We start from the raw sequence: 18425 nt of genomic DNA on the forward strand, positions 1-18425 counted from the left end.
GTGGTGAGAGAAGACATTCTTGTCTGGTCGCTGTTCATAAAGGGAATGGTTTCAGTCTCTCTCCACTGAGAATATTGTTGGCTTTTTTTGGTTTTGCATTTAAAAAAAAAAAAAAACCTCACTGCTGTGGAGTCGAATCCTATTCATAGTGACCCCTCCTTGGGTTTCTGAGGCAGCATCACTATGGAAGTAGATTCCCCAACCTTCCTTCCAAGGAGTGGCTGGTGGTTTTGAACCTCCAGACTTCTGGTTAGCAGTCAATTATCTTAGGCACTATGCCACCAGAGCTCCTTAGATGTCATTTATTATGCTGAGGATTGTCTCTTCTATTCCTATTTTGCTGAGAAATTTGATCAGGAATCGGTGTTGGATTTTATTAAATGCCTTTTCTGCATCAATTGATATGATCATGTGGTTCTTTTTCTTTGTTTTATTTATGTGGTGGATGACATTGATTGTTTTTCTAATGTTGAGCCATCCTTGCATACCTGTTATGTGAACCCCACTTGGTCATAATGAATGATTTTCTTGATATGTTGTTGGAGTCTTTTGGCGAGGATTTTGTTGAAGATTTTGCATTTATGTTCATGAGGGATATTGGTCCATAGTTTCCTTTTGAGTGACTTTGCCTGGTTTTGGTATCAAGGTTATGCTTGTTTCAGAAAATGAATTAGGGAGGATTCCATCCTTTTCTATGTTTTGCAATAGTTTGAGTAGGATTAGTGTCAGTTATTCGGTAGAATTCTCCTGTTAAACCGTCTGGGCCAGGATTGTTTTTTTTTGTTGGTAATTTTTTGATGACTTGTTCAATTTCTTCTTTTGTTACAGGTCTGTTCAACTTTTCCACATCATTCTGTGTTAGTTTAGATAAGTGGTGTGTTTCTAGAAATCTGTTCATTTCTTCCAGATTTTCAAATTTTTTGGAGTACAGTTCTTCATAGTATCCTGATATTATCCTTTTTATTTCATTTGGCTCTATTGTGATGTAACCTATTTCATTTCTTATTCATTTCATTTGTATTCTCTCTTTCTTTTCCTTTGTTAAATTTGCCAGTGGTTTATCAATTTTATTAATCTTTTCCAAAAACCATTTTCAGTCTTGTTTATTTTTTCTGTTGTGTTTCTATTTTCTGTTTCATTGATTTCTGCTAGAATATTTATCATTTCCTTTCTTCTGGTGACTGTAAGCTCTTCTTTTTCTAATTGTTGGAGATGTTGGTTTAAAGTGTTGATTTTGGCTCTTTCATCTTATTTGATGTGTACATTCATTGCTATAAATTGGCCTCTGATCACTGCTTTTGCTGTGTCACAATGATCTTGGTATGGCATGTTTTCATTCTCATTTGATTCAAGGAGATTTTTAATTTCTTTGCTTTTATTTCTTCTCTTACTCAGTGTTTCTTAAGGAAGGTGTTCCATTTCCATGTGTTTGCACTTTTTTCCTTTTTTCTTCTAATTATTGATTTCTATTTTGATAGCATTGTGATCTAAGAAGATGCTTTGCAGTAGTATTTCAACATTTTTAAATTTATTAAGGCTTGCTTTATGGCCTAATATATGATCTGCCATGGAGAACGTTCCATGTGCACTAGAAAAGAATGTATATTGTGTTGTGGGGTGAGTGTTCTGTAGCCGTTTATAGGATCAAGTTGGTGGACTGTATAATTAGGTCCTCTGCATCTTTGTTGAATTTCTTTCCAGTTATTATTTATTACATCTTTCATAAAAAGTGGTGTATTGAAGTCTCCCACTATGACCGTGGAGTCATCTCTTTGCTTTTCAACTCTTTTAAAGTCTGATTTACATATTTTGGGGCTCTTTCATTTGGTCCATAGATTTTTATTACGATTATATCTTCTTGTTTAATTGATCATTTAATCAGTATAAAATGCCCTTCCTTGTCTCATATGGTGGTTTTTGTCTTAAAGTCAATTTGATCAGAAATTAATATGCCACTCCTGCTTTTTGTTGGTTGCCATGTGCTTGATATATATTTTTCCAACCTTTGATTTTTAGTCTATTTTTGTCTTTGTCTCTATGGTGTGTCTCTTTTGTGTGTGTGTGTGTGTGTGTGTGTGTGATTTGAGTGAAAATTTACAGAGCAAATTCACTTTCCATACAGCAGCTCACATACATTTTGTCTCATGACAATGACTACAATTTACCACAATGCAGCAGCTCCCCTCCCACTTCCTCCTGATAGCTATTTGTTCCCTGTGCCCATCCCTCCATTCACTCCTGCCCCTAAGCTGTTCTCCCTGTGCATAAAACATCCTTCTTTCTTCCATGATTGTTCTCTGCAAGGAGTGTATCTACCTGGTGTAAATGTTCACCTTTTATGTCTGTCTTTTGTTTGGCTGAAAACCACTGGTGTGCATTCAATTCCAGACCTGAAGGGCAGCTAGGGGCCATATTCTCTGTGGTTCCACCAGGCTCTAACAGACCAGCAAATCTGGTCCCTTTTTATCTATTTTGTTCCAAATGATTTTGAGTTTTGTTCTACATTTTCTCCCTCTCTATCAGGATCTCCTACAAAGATCCCCCTCTGAGTGGTTGACAGTGGTAGCCAGGCACCATCTTGTTCTTCTGGTCTCATAGTTGTATAGGCTAGAGACCACATGGTATATCAGTCCCCTGGACAATTTCTTTCCATGAATATTTGGTTTTCTTCATACTTCTTTGCTCTGGATGAGGAGAGACCCATCATTTCATCTAGATGACTGCTTGCAAGTTTTTAAGATCCCAGTTGCTACTTGCCAAGTTAGAATGTGGAACAATGTTTTGTGTAGTATGTTATGCCAATTGAACTTGATGTTTCCTACAACTATGATCCCAAGCCCACAGATTCAACTACTCTCTGCTTTCTGGGTAGCTGGCTGTGCCCAAGAAGTGAATACAATAAAGTATGTCTCTTTTAGACAGAATAATGATGGGTTATATTTTCTTATCCAGTCTGCAATTCTACACTTATTGAATGGTGCATCTAATCAATTGACATTCAGTGTAATTATTGACAAGAATGAATTGGTTGCTCTCATTTTATTATGTGTTTTTTCATAATATTCCTGGTTTCCTTGTTCTATATAATTTTCTGAGCTGAGCTCATTATGTTTATGAATGGTATTTTCATTTCCTTTGTTGCTATTGTTTTAGTATTTGCTAAATATGTGTGCTTGTGCTCTTTTTTATTGTGATATGAAGGTTTACCATTTTTGTTTGAGGTTATCTTGTGATTTATAATTTTCTCTCTGAGTTTAGAGCAGTCCATTCTATCTTGTAACTCTCTTGACTTCCTCACCATTTAGAAGCTCTGTAACTACATAATATTTTCCCTCTTTTTGGTTTGTAGCTGTCCTCATTTTCCAATTGTTGTCTCTGGTTCCTGTTTACAATCTTGTAAGTGGATTTTACTTTGGATACATCCATAGCTGTGTTGGTTTCTGGGTCTGTCATCTTGTGTATTTAATCATCAGTTGTTTGCTATTATTAGTTCTGTGTTCAAAGGACTCCCTTTAGTATCTCTTGTAAGGTTTGTCTGGTTTTAACAAATTCCCTTAATTTCTGCTTATCTGGAAATTTCCTATTTTCATCATCATATTTGAGGGACAGTTTTGCCAGGTATGTAATTCTTGGTTGGAAATTTTTTCTCTTTCAGGGTTTTATATGTACCATCCCATTGCCTTCTTGCTTGCACAATTTCTGCTGAGAAATCAGAGCTTATTCTTATTGGTCATCCATTGTAAAGTACCTTTCTTTTTTCCTGTGCTGCTTTCAGGATTTTTTCTTTGTCTTTGGTTTTCATGAGTTTGATGATGATATGTCTTGGTGATTTTCTTTTGGGGTCAAAAGTCCTGTTTGGGGTTTGTTGTAATTCCTGAATGGATATATTCTCCTCTTCCATCAGATAAGGGAAGTTCTTTTCTAACCAACTTTGGATAGTTTTCTCAGTGGTTTTATTTTTCTCTTCCTGTTCTGGAATTCTGATTACACATAGGTTATTCCTTTTGAAGGTATCCCACATAAACTTTAGGTTTTCTTCATTTTCTTTTGATCTTTTTCTGATTGATTCATTTCCAAAGAATATTCAAGTATTTGTCTTCAATTTCATTAATTCTGTCTTCTACTGCTTTAGTTCTACTCCTTTGCCCTTTCAATGTGTTATCTATTTCTGAAAATTTAGTATTAATCTTCTGGGTTTCTATCTGTAGATCTTGTAACATTTCTGATTTTTCATTTATTTTGTCATTTTGTTCTTGTAATATCTTCTGAAATTATTCTAGGGCTTTGTTTGTGTTTTCCTTAATTTTGTCAGTGTTCATTGATCGGTGTCTCAATCCTTTGAAGATACTAAATATAATTCCTTTGAATTCCTTATCAGGGAGTTCCAATGCTGCTTTTTCCTCAGGGATATGTTCTGGGTGTGTATCCTGCTCCCTTGCTTCTACCACTTTATCTTGCTTGTTTGTGTGGGCTGTAATGGTCTGTTGTCTCAGAGATATGATGATATGCAATTGTCCATCTCTTGAATGGTGTGTCTAACCAATTGACATTCAATGTAATCATCGACAAGAATGAATTGGTTGCTCTCATTTTATTATGTGTTTTTTCATGATGTTCCTGGTTTCCTTGTTCTGATGTTATTGTATTTAGTTCTCTGTTAACTCTTTGTGAAGAGCAGCTAAGGGTCATGCTCTTCTTGGTGATCATTTATCATTGGCCAGTTGGTGGAGAAGGAAGTGGTGGCTTTCACTCAGTAAGTGAGCTGCAGGAGGTGTGGGTGTAGTTGTGGCACATGGGCACTGTTGCTGCCTCCCACTCAGTGAGACAAAAACAGCAATTGAATAACCTTCATAAAATTAAAGCAAGTGGACAAAAAGCATACCACATAAACACACAGGAACAATAACCAAAAAAAGAAAGCCACAATATCTGGGGAGAGTGCAAAAAGGTAAAGTAGAAGAACAATGAGGAAAAAAAAATGTGAAAAATGCAAAAAGAAAAACAAGGAATTAGGTTAACTGCAAGAAAGAAAAAAATGGGAACCAGGAACAGGGAAGAGAGAAAAAGCTGAAAACTAGATCCTTTCCAGTCATTGGCGTCTGGAATGTCCTTGTGGTTCCTGGAAAGGGAGACTGGTCTTAAGTCCTTGGAATCTGGGAGAATACTGTTGCTTTAAATATCAAAAATGGTCCAACTGCTTTTAAACATTCAAAATGGCTGTGCCCTCTAGCAGGCAAAAGTCCACAGCTCAGACTGTCTCCCTCTTGGCTGCTTTCCCTTTCATTCACCGACCAACAGTACAGTGTTCAGTGCAGCTCCTGGCTAGCACAGCTGATTTTTAGGTTAATTCTTAGGTCCTAACACCACTTGGGGAAGCTCTGGTGTCGTTGTGTCTAAGGCATTTGACTGATCACCAGAAGCCTGGTGGTTCAGACCCACCAGCCACTCCTTGGAAGGAGAATCGGGCAATCTACTTCTGCAGTTATACTGCTTTGGAATTCCAAGGAAGGAGTTGCTATGAGTCTGATCCAACTGAATGGCAGTGAGTTTTTGTTTGTTTGTTTTTTTTGTTTTGGTGAACACCACTCCTCAATAGCCAAGTTGTCTGTATCGTCAGTATCCCTGCAGACCTCAGCTCCATATATCTCCTTTTTTGGTGTTTTCATGCAAATTTTTCTACTAGTTGGAGAGTAGTCTACTTCTATATCCTTCACTTCAAAGCTCAGGGCTCCAGGCTTATCTTTTGTATCTGTGTTAATTGGTTCCTCTTTTCTTTCTTGAAGAGAGTATGTACAGTCTGTCTGCCTATTCCACCATCTTACCTGTTCTAATTTTTTAAAATACTTATTATGATGGACATTGATTGTGTGAAATTTGTTGGATATAATAATGAGAAAGTGATTTATTGGGATTTCTAAGGTAAGTATGTAAAGAAAGGCATGTTAATTTATCCCAAAGAAATTTGTTAAAAGATGAAAAAAGTCTAGTCTCAAAACAATAGAACAGTTTAATTTACTTAATTGGACTCTCAGTGAGCTTAACAATGCCATACAGAATCATTAATGTAAAACATCTCCAGCATTATACTACTCATAAAATAAATACTTAAGCAAGAATATGTCTTGGTGAACTAGTAAATGATGAAAGGTGCTGTTTTCCACTGATTAAAAAAAAAAGGCAAGCTATTGTTTTAGAGTATTGAAAGTATTCAATTTATTCAGTTCCTCACGGGATACATTCAGTTGCCTACTATGTGCCAGAAACTGCAAGTAAGAAGGGTAAAATATTAGGAAATAGAGAATATGGATGCCACTGTTCTTATTGTTTGGTACTAAAACCATGTTTGACTATGGAACAACATCTTCACCACATATTTATCTTGATAATACAAATTTTAAGAGTTAGTTTACATGATAGCATATTTTAATCTATTGAGCTAAAAACCAAAAGTAATTGTGCTACAAGAATAGAAATACACACACAAATAACAGTTTAGATTGCCTGAAAAATGGGTAAACAAATAATTTAATCACAGGCAATTTTACCTATGCAGGTATACTTTGGAGATATTAGGAGTTTTGTCCCCAAGCATGCAATAAAATGAGTATCACAATAAAGTGAGTTACACAAATGTTTGGTTTCCCAGTGCATATAAACATTATGTTCACACTATACTACTAGTAGTCTAGTAAGTGTGAAATAGCATTATGAACAAAATTGAAATATTGTAATAATTACCAAACATGTGGGACACACAGATGCTAAGTGAGTACATGTTATTAGAAAAACAGTAGGGATAGACTTGCTTGATGCAATGTTACCACAAACTTTCAATTTGTAAAAATGTAACGTTTGTGAAGCACAATAAAGAAAAAAGTGAAAAAAAAATGAGGTATGCTTATGTGCAACAAGCTAAGAGAGCATGTATTTGTCTATCTACCTATTTATGTATTTGTCCGCCTGTCTACTTACCTATCTTGTAAATATATAAAGATATAATACATGTAGATAGATATGAGAAAGTATGCATGATCTATATACTCTAAGTTGGGATAATCAAAGTTTCTCTTGTAAGACTAACCTTTTCTATTTATAATTTTATTTATCAATCTCATATATAAGTGTTATATAAATGAGAGAACAACCTGTGAAATACACTGTCATGCATCAGAGATTAATTGGTTTGTTCTGAAATTCCAGTAAAGTGTACACAGGAGAAATAATATGGAAGTGTTAAGCAAGTTGAATAACAATGGCAGGGTCTTTGTAGTTCACATAGGAACACAGTGAAGCAAGGTCAAGGGGGATATTCAGATGTTTTTTAGCATTAAAGAAATAATAAATAAAATTAAGTAATCAAAAGTGGATTTTGTTTTTTCTGGCAAAGTAGGCAGTTTCTCTGAGTCCTTCTTAAAATAATCATTAATTGTAAATAATTAAAGTTGAATAATGATAGACAATTGACAGGAATTAAAAGTGTGATCTAGATGACCAACAGAAATGGAGAAGATTTAATGGAATGAAATCAGCTACTTTTAGAAAGTGGTTCAAAGCTCATGAACAGAGTGAAAAATAAAAATGAATCACGTTAAAATAAGAATTGAGTTTATGTAGAAATAAATATACATTCTATACTTATATAGATGTATTTCTTTAAAAATTGATCTCTTTTTTCAATTCTCAGGTGATAATGTACCTATATTATTATATTGCATGATTAGAGCCTTTACAGTTAATATTATATAATCAGAATGCTTGAAATATAATTTGACCACAATTTCTAAATCTTTCCACCCCCAAAAAATGCAATTTTTAATAAATGTACCACATAGTGGAGGCAGTCTTGGGATTTTATTTGGGGAATGAGAAATATCCTGAATTTATGTTGTTATATTCCTGAGTAAATTTACTGACAATTTCTCTGCACTTAAACACTTTTTAAGAGCGAAACTTCCCTTCAGCATTAACTTGGCTGTCCACATTTTGCCTAGGAAGAGGAAATGAGTAAGAAGAAGCTTGTTAGGAGTGCTATCCTTATAATCAAATGTGGCTTTGGAAAAAGTGACTCAAAAAATAACCCTTATTCTTGGGAAATAATGACCGTATTACCTGACTGGACTAATGCCTGGAAGGAAACCCACAGATAATGAGCTGTACTCCAGGAGTATCAGCTTAGTTCTTGTCAAGGAGGAAGGTGATGAGATAGAAAGACTTTAGCCTAGCTGAATGCAAGTTCTATACTTTAACTCTAGGTCAGATATATCATTTCAGTTTAAAATGAGGAGCATTCAAGAACCAGAAATTACTGGTAGAATGCTTAGAAATGTATAGCAAGTAGACATGTTTCTGACAAATTTTGTGATCCTGTTGGAGACAGCCTGCCTTGACCTCCATTAGCAACAGCCACACAAAGGTACTTAGGCAAACATGCTTTGGAATTCACTCTTTCATACCAATACTAATGTTGCTTATTATTTTTTTACTGTAGTAATGGTTATCATCTATGTTCTGTGAGATATAAGCACTATTTGGAAATCCAAGGAGGGGTTGCTATGAGTTGGATCTGACTCGACAGCAGTGAGTTTGGTTTTTTCAGTTTTCATAAATATGTTCTATTTTAGGAAGTGTTGAGAAAATAATGGGAGATACATATTTAAGTATGCTGCTTTCTCTTATTTCACATTTTCTCTTGATAGTATGTGATGGGTTTATCTCTAATTATTAGAAAGCAAGCCAAGGTTAATTAGAATTCTATTTTTTTTGCTCTAACCTTACCATATACTTTCTATTTAAGTAAGTTTTATCTATTTGAACCTAAAAATTATGAATATTTTTCTTAGGTGTGAAAAAGTATTACCCTGCAGACTAATTAGGGTGGCTGTATTTAGCTTTTCTAAGTGGATTTGGAGAAAAAGAAGACCCATTATGACAAATACAAATTAGGAAATATTTCAGTTGAAAGTAATAGTTTTTATGGAAATGATGTCTTCAAAATGAAGGCTTGATTAGAAACAGATTTTCATAAGTTTTTCCTTATGGTAATAGTACTTGTATGGATTTTATTTTGCACTTCTTTTTCCGTTCCTATGACATTCATTAGGAGCTTTTGTGGCATAGTACCTAAGGCATTTGACTACTAATCAGAAGGATGACAGTTCAAACCCACTAGCCACTCCTTGGAAGGAAGATTGGGCAACCTGCTTCCATAGAGACACCACCTGGGAAACCCAATGAGGGGTTGCTACGAGTTGGATTCATTAAGATTTATTCAAACAAATTAATATTCCTTACTCTCTTAACTCATTTAATAATAGCACATTAGTTTGCTAAGGCTTGAGTTAACTCTTCTGATTCTACTGCTGAACATCAGAAAGCATAAGTTCTGTTTTACCCTGTCTTAGTTATCTAGTAGGGGGAGCTCTGGTAGCATAGTGGCTAAGACACTTGCCTGCTAACCAGACGGCTGGTGGTTCAAACCCACCAGCCACTCCTCGGAAGGAAGGTTGGGCAATCCTACTTCCGTAGTGATACTGTCTCGGAAACCCAAGGAGGGATCGCTCTGAGTCGGGGCCGACTCCACGGCACATAACAACAACAACAACAAGTTATCTAGTACTGCTAGAACAGAAATATCACACATGGGTTATTTTAACAAACCAAAATTTATTTTCTCAAAGTTTAAGAGACTGGAATCCAAATTCAGAGCATTGGCTTGAGGGGAAGACTACCCCTCCTTGTTGGCTCTGGAAGAAGTCCTTATCTCTTTTCAACTTCTGTTCCTTGGTTCTGTGGTGATCAGCACGCAGGTTGGCATCTATCTTCCCTGTCTATGCTGTTTTTCTGTGCCTAAGCTATTTGTTTTATATCTCAAAGCTGATTGGTGTAAAATGTACCCTGATATGGCTTCCTTAAAATAACAAAGAAGACCTTATTCAGAAATGGGATTAAATCCACAAGTATTTAATCCATACATACCCTCACAAAGATTGGAAACTTTTAGATACTATTGGATATTTTTTCTGGCAGTATATGTGGTATTCTTTATAACACAGATGTGCTGAAGATTGCAAATTTGTTAAAGAAATTGAAGGGGAGATAAAAAATAGTGGAGCAGGGTGGTAGTTCTTTCTTTAAATAAAAATATGAGCTATTATAAGATCAATGTAACTATAGAAATAGTAATAATATTAAAAGTGATAATAAATAATAATATCTACTTTGAACATTTATTTGAACAGAATTATTTAATCATTTTAATAGCTACAATGGAAATGTAAGTCAGAGTGATTTCTTTGATCCGAAATAGAGTAAAAGTGTTCTAACATCTTGTCTCAGAATTGAAAGCAGTAGGGTTAATGCCACACTGGATGAAAATATTTCCATATGTTCCCATAGGCAGCCTGGGCACTGTTGCAGCCAGACTCCACACTGTGTGATAAAACTTTAAAAGTATTATTGCAAAATGACCATAGTTCTTTTATAAATGCCAAATACATTGTGTTCTAACCACTTACCAAGTGGCCTTCTGTAATATACTCAACTGCCATCAAGTAGATTACTACTCACGGGGACCCTATATAATGCACCATTAATCATGCCAAACAGAGAAAAGAATTCATAGGTAGACCGATCCTTTTATTTCTCAATTGACATACTTCGATAGATTTAATTAATCTCAGTTGCTTGTGATGGAAGTCTAGGGAGATCTGGAGAAATTTGCCCAGTACATTATTAACCCTCTATATCTTTATTGTAGTGCCAACACTATTTATTACAGTTTTAATTCTCCATGTCCTCTTCTCTAGCAGTGACAGTTATGGCTGCTGTGGCTTTTTTTCTATTTCTGACTGAAAAGGAAGCAGCTGCTGTTTATTCTGAGGTTGAGTAAGGGGTCACTTTGGGGAGGTACTCTAATGGTTGAAAAAAAAGTGCTTTCTCTTTGTCATCAAAATATATCTCTTTCAGGAGCCCTGGAAGTGCTGATGATGAAGCTCTGGACTACTGGCCAAAACACTGGTGGTTCAAACCTACCTAGAGGCACATCAGAAGACAGGCCTAGCAACCTTCTTCCCAAAGGTCAAGGTCTTAAAAACTCTACGGAGCAATTCTGCTCTGTATACATGGGGTCACTGTGAGTTGGGATTTACTCAGTTGCAACTAACAGCAACAAATCTATCCTTGAGGAAGTGAGCAAGTTATACCCTCAAGAAGAAGGGACTTTGAGATTGATTGGTCTTTGACCTGTCTTTGTTGCCTTCTGGGCTCAGAAAGTAATGACTTATTTCTAAGAGCAGAACTTTTCTAGGTTGTAACATTGAGGCAATAGTGTTTGTCTCCCAGAATCTTAGATATCCCTGTGGCCATATGTGCTCTTCTTTATTGCACTCTTGTGTATGTTCATAGTATGTATGTCTACACAAATTTAAAGAGTATGAATAACCCCTTTCAGGTAACCAAGATGGATCAAGCTACTGCATGATGCTTTCATGTCTACTGTGGTAGTTAAGTTTGTGTGTTAACTTGACTGGGCCTGGTGAGGGACTTGGCAGCTGGATGTAGTATTCCCCATTATGAGACTGGTAATCAACTCCATGGTGGAATCTAATGTGAGCAGCTAAGTAGCTGCCTTAGGCATGTGGTCTGCTTCCTGTATGTAAGGAGAAGCCTTGAGGAATGGTCTCTAGCTTATATATAGCACACTTGGACCCTGCATGTAGTCATGTCATTGTTCAGCAGCCTGCCATGTTCTGCTGACCTTGGGACTTTCAATGGACTTGAATTAATGGCCTGCCATGTGGTTTGGTAACATCAGGACTGCGCCTTTTTACTTGTCAACTTTGGGCTTGTCAGTCTCAGCAGCCAGCAGCTGAGAGAAGAAAAGCCTCTAGTTCAGTGGGCTTGGAGCAGAAGGCAGAGCTGAAGCCCGTGGTTGAGAGGCTTTCACCCAGCCTCTAGAGCCTGGAACTTTGAACTCGAACTTAAAGCCTCCAAATTTTAAGAATAAACTCCAGTTTGTTAAAGCCATCCTGTTTGTGGTATCTTCTGTTAGAGTAGCACAGAGGTAACCAAAACACTCACAATGATAATTTTTCTTCCAATTCCAAAAATAATCACATATACACACACATACATACATACATATATATATGCGTGTGTGTGTGTGTGTGTGTGTGTATGTTGTTGTTAAGTGCTGTCGAGTTGGCCCCAACTCATAGGGACCCCTCCTTGGGTTTCCGAAGCAGTATCACTACAAAAGAAGATTGCCCAACCTTCCTTCCAAGGAGTAGCTGGTTGGTTTGAACCTCCAGCCTTCTGGTTAGCAGTCAAGTGCCTTAGGCACTACTTATATATTTCATGTTTCTCACATTTTTCATTCTATTGATTTTTCTCTTTTTTATTGGACCCTCACCATTGATTGCAAACTGTCAACAAAATTTACCAAATACTACATCCCTTTCATCACTGAATCATGTTCAGTTAAATACATCACACAGAAACATCAGAACTGACAAGTATAGTGTAGAAAAATATAAAAAAAAGCAGGGCTTTTTTTTTTTTTCCCCCTGTCTTGAGGGCTAATCCAAATGAGCTAGATTAAAATGACTGCTGCTGAGACATGTCTTTTCAAAAATAATCTCTGCAACTGGATGAATATAATTCACACTTTTGGTAGAGTTGTATTTAAATATTTATTTTGTCAAAATGTATGATTCAAAGTTTGGTAATGCTTTCTTGAAATATGTTCCATCATTATTTCAAAAACATTCTGAAGCAGTAGTCATTGAGTTTATTTACATAGTTCCTTACACCATAAGTCTTTATGGAAGTAGATTTCTATCCTCATGTTAAAGCTGAGCCAAATAAGTTATTTAATTTGTCATAACCTGTGAGGAGCAGAGCTGGACTTACATTCAGGTCTTCTGCCTAACCATAGTATTGTTTTTCTCCATACTTCAGATACTTTGTTCTGATTTTAAGATTATATTTCCTGTGATATTTCAGCAAATGATAATAAAATAAAATGAGTACCATCAGTGGATTTTATTAGTCCTGGGTGTAAAGTTTTAATTCCTGTTTATTTTCTGATATTAAAATGACTATCTGATATTTGTTTTATTTCATAACTGTATAGTCTATACTTTCTTTTTCCTTTTGTAAGTTTTTAGTTTAAATATATATATTTATATATAATTAAGTTACTATTTTTTTAATTAGGCTAGTGTACACAATTTTTAATTGGTGAGTTGCAATAATGTAATATATTTAAATATTTTTATATTCAGCTATTTTGCCATAGACTTACTTGTTTCCCTTTTTTTCTCCTTTCCTATGCATTTTCTATTAGTTATTCTCAAGGTTCTTTTGCTATTACAAATGTTACATATTCTAATTTTATTATTGCATAGAATATGACCCCTGTGTACATTTTTATTTTTCCTTTTCAATTTTTAACTATAAAAATGACTATTTGTCCCCCGACACCCCCCAAAAAACAAAAAACATATTATATCCTCTTTTTTCCTCTAGGTTATCCTACAATTTGGGAGTTCTGGTAGCATAGTGCCTAAGGCACTTGACTGCTAACCAGAAGGCTGGTGGTTCAAACCCCCTAGCCACTCCGTGGAAGGATGGTTGGGCAATATACTTCTGTAGTGACACTGCCTCGACAACCCAAGGAGGGGTCATTATTAGTCAAGTCCTACTCGATGGCACATAACAACAACAACATCCTACAATTCTACAATTCTTATATTGCTATCATCTAAAATCTTAGTTCTAGATATTTTGGATTTATTACAGTAATATTGCTTCAGATGGCTTTTAAACTATTGGCAAATATTACTATATTATTTGCATAACCTTAATAAAATCCTGTATTTTTTCCCTCCAATAATTTTTTAAGAAGATTTCTGTGTGCAAAAATTTAAGTTTTATATTCTTAGATCTAGCTACATGTTCACATATTTAAATGATAACTTAGGGCTGTTAGTGGCTGTCAAGTTGGTTGATTCTGACTCATAACGACCCAAAGGACAACACTTTCTGGTCCTTTACCATCCTCACAATCATTGCTAGGTTTGAGCCCATTGGTGAGCCCGTTGTAACAGTCCTTCTTGTTGAGGGTTTTTCCCTTTTTGCTGACCCTATACTTTAAGACACTTGCCTGCTAACCAGACGGCTGGCGGTTCAAACCCACCAGCCACTCCTCGGAAGGAAGGTTGGGCAATCCTACTTCCGTAGTGATACTGCCTCGGAAACCCAAGGAGGGGTCGCTATGAGTCGGGGCCGACTCGACGGCACATAACAACAACAACAACAACATACTTTAAGAAGCATGCTGTCCTTCCACAGGAACTGGTCCCTCTTCATAACACGACCAGAGTATAAGAGATGAAGTCTTCTTATAGTCACTTATAAGCAACATTCCAGCTATATTTCTTCCAAGACAGATTTGTTCCTTCTTCTGACAGTCCATGGTATGTTCAATATTCTTCCCCAACACCATAATTCAAAGGTAAAAAGTTCTTCAATCTTCTTTCTTCATTATCTAGCTTTTGTATTTGAAAATACTATGGCTTGGGTTAAGCACACTTTAGTCTTCAAAGTGACATCTTTGGTCTTTAACACTTAAAAGGGGTCTTTTTCAGTGTATTTGCCTAAATAGTACATTGATCTCTTGACTGCTTCCATAGGCATTGCTTATGGATCCAAGCAAAATGAAATTCCTGACAATTTCAGTCTTCTCTCCATTTATCATGATATTACTTATTGGTTCAGTTGTGAGGATTTTTGTTTTCTTTATTTTTAAATGTAATCCATGTTGAAGATTGGCTTTTGATCTTCATCATTACATGCTTCTATTCTTCTTCACTTTCAGTAAGCAAGGTTGTGTTATCTTCAGATCACAGGTTGTGAATGAGCTTTCCTCCTATCTTAAAGCTATGGTATTATTCTTATACTCCAGCTTTTTAGATTATTTGTTCAGCATACAGATTGAATAAGTATGGTGAAAAGATACAACCCTTACACACACCTTACTGATTTTAAAACATGTAGTGTCTCCTTGTTCTGTTAGAATGACTGCCTCTTTGTCTATGTACAGGTTCCATATGAGTACAATTAAGTGTTCCAGAATTCCCATTCTTTACAATGTTTTCCATAATTTGTTATGATCCACATTGTTGAATCCTTTTGTATGGTCAATAAAACACAAGTAAATGTCTTTCTGGTATTCTCTGCTTTCAGCTAAGATCCATCTGACATCAGCAATAATATCTCTTGTTCCATGATATCCTTGTTTCTTCTTAACCTAGCTTGAATTTCTGGCAGTATTCTGTTAATGTACTGCTGCAACTATTTTCGAATTATTTTAAGGAAAATTTTACTTTCAAATGATATTAATTATGTTATTCAATGATTTCTGCATTCTGTTGGGTCACCTTTCTTTGGAATTGGCACAGATACTGATCTCTGTTGGTTAGCAAGACAGCTGTCTTCCATTTTTCTTGGCATAGAAGAGTGAGCTCTTCCAGCATTTCACCTGTTTTTTGAAACATCTTAGTTGGTGTTCTGCCAATTCCTGGAGCTGTGATTTTTGCCAATGCCTTTAATGAAGCTTGAACTTTTCCCTTCAATACTAATGGTTCTTGATGATATTCTGGTTTCTGAGATGATTGGATGTGAAGTAATTCTGTTTGCTTGAATTTTTTCTTCAGTTAACCTAGCTAGATATAAAGTTCAGAGTTCAAAGTTTCTTTTCTCTAATTGTAAAATTTCGCTTAATTGTCAATTTTGCCTCTAGTCTTGTTCTCGAAATATTCATCAGTGTACTTTATCTTTCTCTTTGGCAGTATGCTCTTTCTAAAAAAAAAATAGAAAATTCTATTTCTCTTTAAAAAAAACAAACTCACTGCCATCCAGTTGATTTTGACTCACAGCGCCCCCTCCTTGGGTTTCCCAGGTGGTATCTCTATGAAAGTAGAGAAATCAATGGGAATTAACAGAAATAAATGGAAATAAATGGAAGTTGATTGCCCGATCTTCTTTCCAAGGAGTGGCTGGTGATTTTTAACCACCAGCCTTCTGGTTAGCAGTCAAATGCCTTAGGCACTATGCCACCAAGGCACTTGACTGCTAACCAGAAGTCTAACAATTCAAACCCACCAGCCACTCCTCCTAAGGAAGATCAGGCAATCAACTTCCATAGAGCTACTGCCTCTGAAACCCAAGGAGGGGTTGCTGTGAGTTGGTACTGACTTGACAGCAGTGAGGTTTTTTTTTTGATTTCTCTTTAATATTCTTTAGTCTTTTATTATAATATACCTAGCCTTCATCTCCTAATGAAGTAGATTATTAATGTCATCATTGCTTTTCTCTTATCTCTATTTACTTCTCCCCCCCACCATGGGATATAAGTTCTGACACTATCTGTCAGTTTGTTGTGCTATGATGCCTCACATTTTCTATGTTGGTGAAAACTATGCTGCCACTATTTTCAATATCAGTGGGGTTACTCATGGAAAACAGGGTTCAGTGGAACTTCCAGACAATGACAGATAAGGAAGAAAGACCTGACAATCTACTTCTGAGAATTAGCCATTGAAAGCCATATGCATCATGACAGAATATTGTCAGATACTGTGTTGGAATATGAACCTCCTAGCTTGGAAAGAACTCAAAGTACACAGTGGCCACAACAATTGACCAATGATTGTGAAGATGGTGCAGGACCTGGCAACATTTTGTTCTGTTGTAGTATGAAGCCATCATGAGCCAGAGCCAACTGGACATCAACTAATGTTAACAAGGATATTAGCCACTTTTGAGAGTAATTTGTAATCAGCTTGAAAAGCCAAAACACAGGTCCTAGTTTATGCCTATCCCAGTGAATTTACCATGTGCCTTCAGAGGAGGTATAGCATAAGGCAGAGAGCTCTTGTTTAACAACTGTATGTCTTCCACCCCCTCTACCCCCAGGGATTATATTATTACAACAATTATCTCTTAAGCATGTATTTACTTTGCCCTCATTTGTGGAGGGGCTGAAGAGTGGCCAAGGGGATGCTCAGATTTTCTATTTTACCTTTACTAGTTGTTGTTTGCTCTCCATTCCAGTTAGTCTTCTTATAGTACATCTATGATGATATTTCAGGAGCTCTTGTGGCAAAGTGTGTAAGACATTTGACTGCTAATCAGAAGTTTGGTGGTTCAAACCCACCAGTTGCTCCATGGGAGGAAGATGAGGCAATCTACTTACTCAAAGAATTATAGCCTTGGCAAACCAATAGGGGTTGCTGTGAGTAGGACTCAGTTCCATGGCAGTGGGTTTTTGCTTGGTTTTTTTTTTTTTTTCATGATGACAATGACTAGTATTGCAGTTTTCTGACTCACACTGGTTATGAGAATGGGCACGGCAAATATTTAAAAGAGAAAGGAAAAGAAAACTACGTTAAAAGCCGTATCTGTCAGGCTCCATAAAGAACCCAAAATCACAGTGGTTATGTTAATAGTGTTGTTCACTGGTGATGGTAGAGAATAATAATCTACCCAGCAAGTAGTGGGACAAACTAGGACAACCAATAGGCTGCCTATACAACCTACTCTTCTTCCAAGGTATCTGACCTTCTTCTGCTTGAGGGGATTCCAGTACCCCTTCTATCACACCTATTGAGACTCAAATACCTTTTCTCTCCTTACATTTCCTCACAGCTTTAAATTTTGCATTTTCATTTTATCAAAACCTGTTGTTCTCCTCTTTAACCTCTTCACGGTTGGGCTGAGATGGGGGAGGCAGCAGCTTGTACCAGTTTATCATCTTGCCACAATCCAAAATTGTGCCACCTCAATCTGGCCCAATATTACATGCTGAAGAAATCATTTGGGAGCCAACTGGGTCTTAGAGATTTTATAATGATGGTTGCTTTATGAACCTAATATTTTTCAACATAGATCTAATTTGCTCAAGCAAACCAAATGTGTGAAAATTGTGATTTATGTACCAGTTAAATTAGTGAGTGATTATTTGCCTAGCAAAATAATTTGCCATAAAATTCCTCTAAATAGCAAACTTCCCTAGTGCATTTAAATGTGATATGATTCATAAATTTCAGCTTATATCTAGTTTTCAGGAATATAACTACTAGAGGGCACCATAGGGAGCCAACTTTGATTCTCAACTCAGTTGGTTACTGACTAAATAGACATGAATTCATTCTTTCATTCCTTCTTTGTTCCTCCTTTATTATTATTTTTAAAATCTCGTTTATCATTTGTATATCTGAGAAAGATCTAAAGATATTATGTCATTCTCTACCCTTTGCTTTGAGATACTGTTGCTAGAACTCTGGAAACCACACTTCTGCTCTGCTGTAGAGTTATATGTTAGGATGAGTCAATTAAGCATAACAGATAAGGCATTTGTCTGT

This window comes from Orycteropus afer, unplaced genomic scaffold (assembly GCF_000298275.1).
Source record: "Orycteropus afer afer isolate SDZICR_OR568_19922 unplaced genomic scaffold, OryAfe1.0 scaffold00010, whole genome shotgun sequence".
Classification (NCBI taxonomy): Eukaryota; Metazoa; Chordata; class Mammalia; order Tubulidentata; family Orycteropodidae; genus Orycteropus; species Orycteropus afer.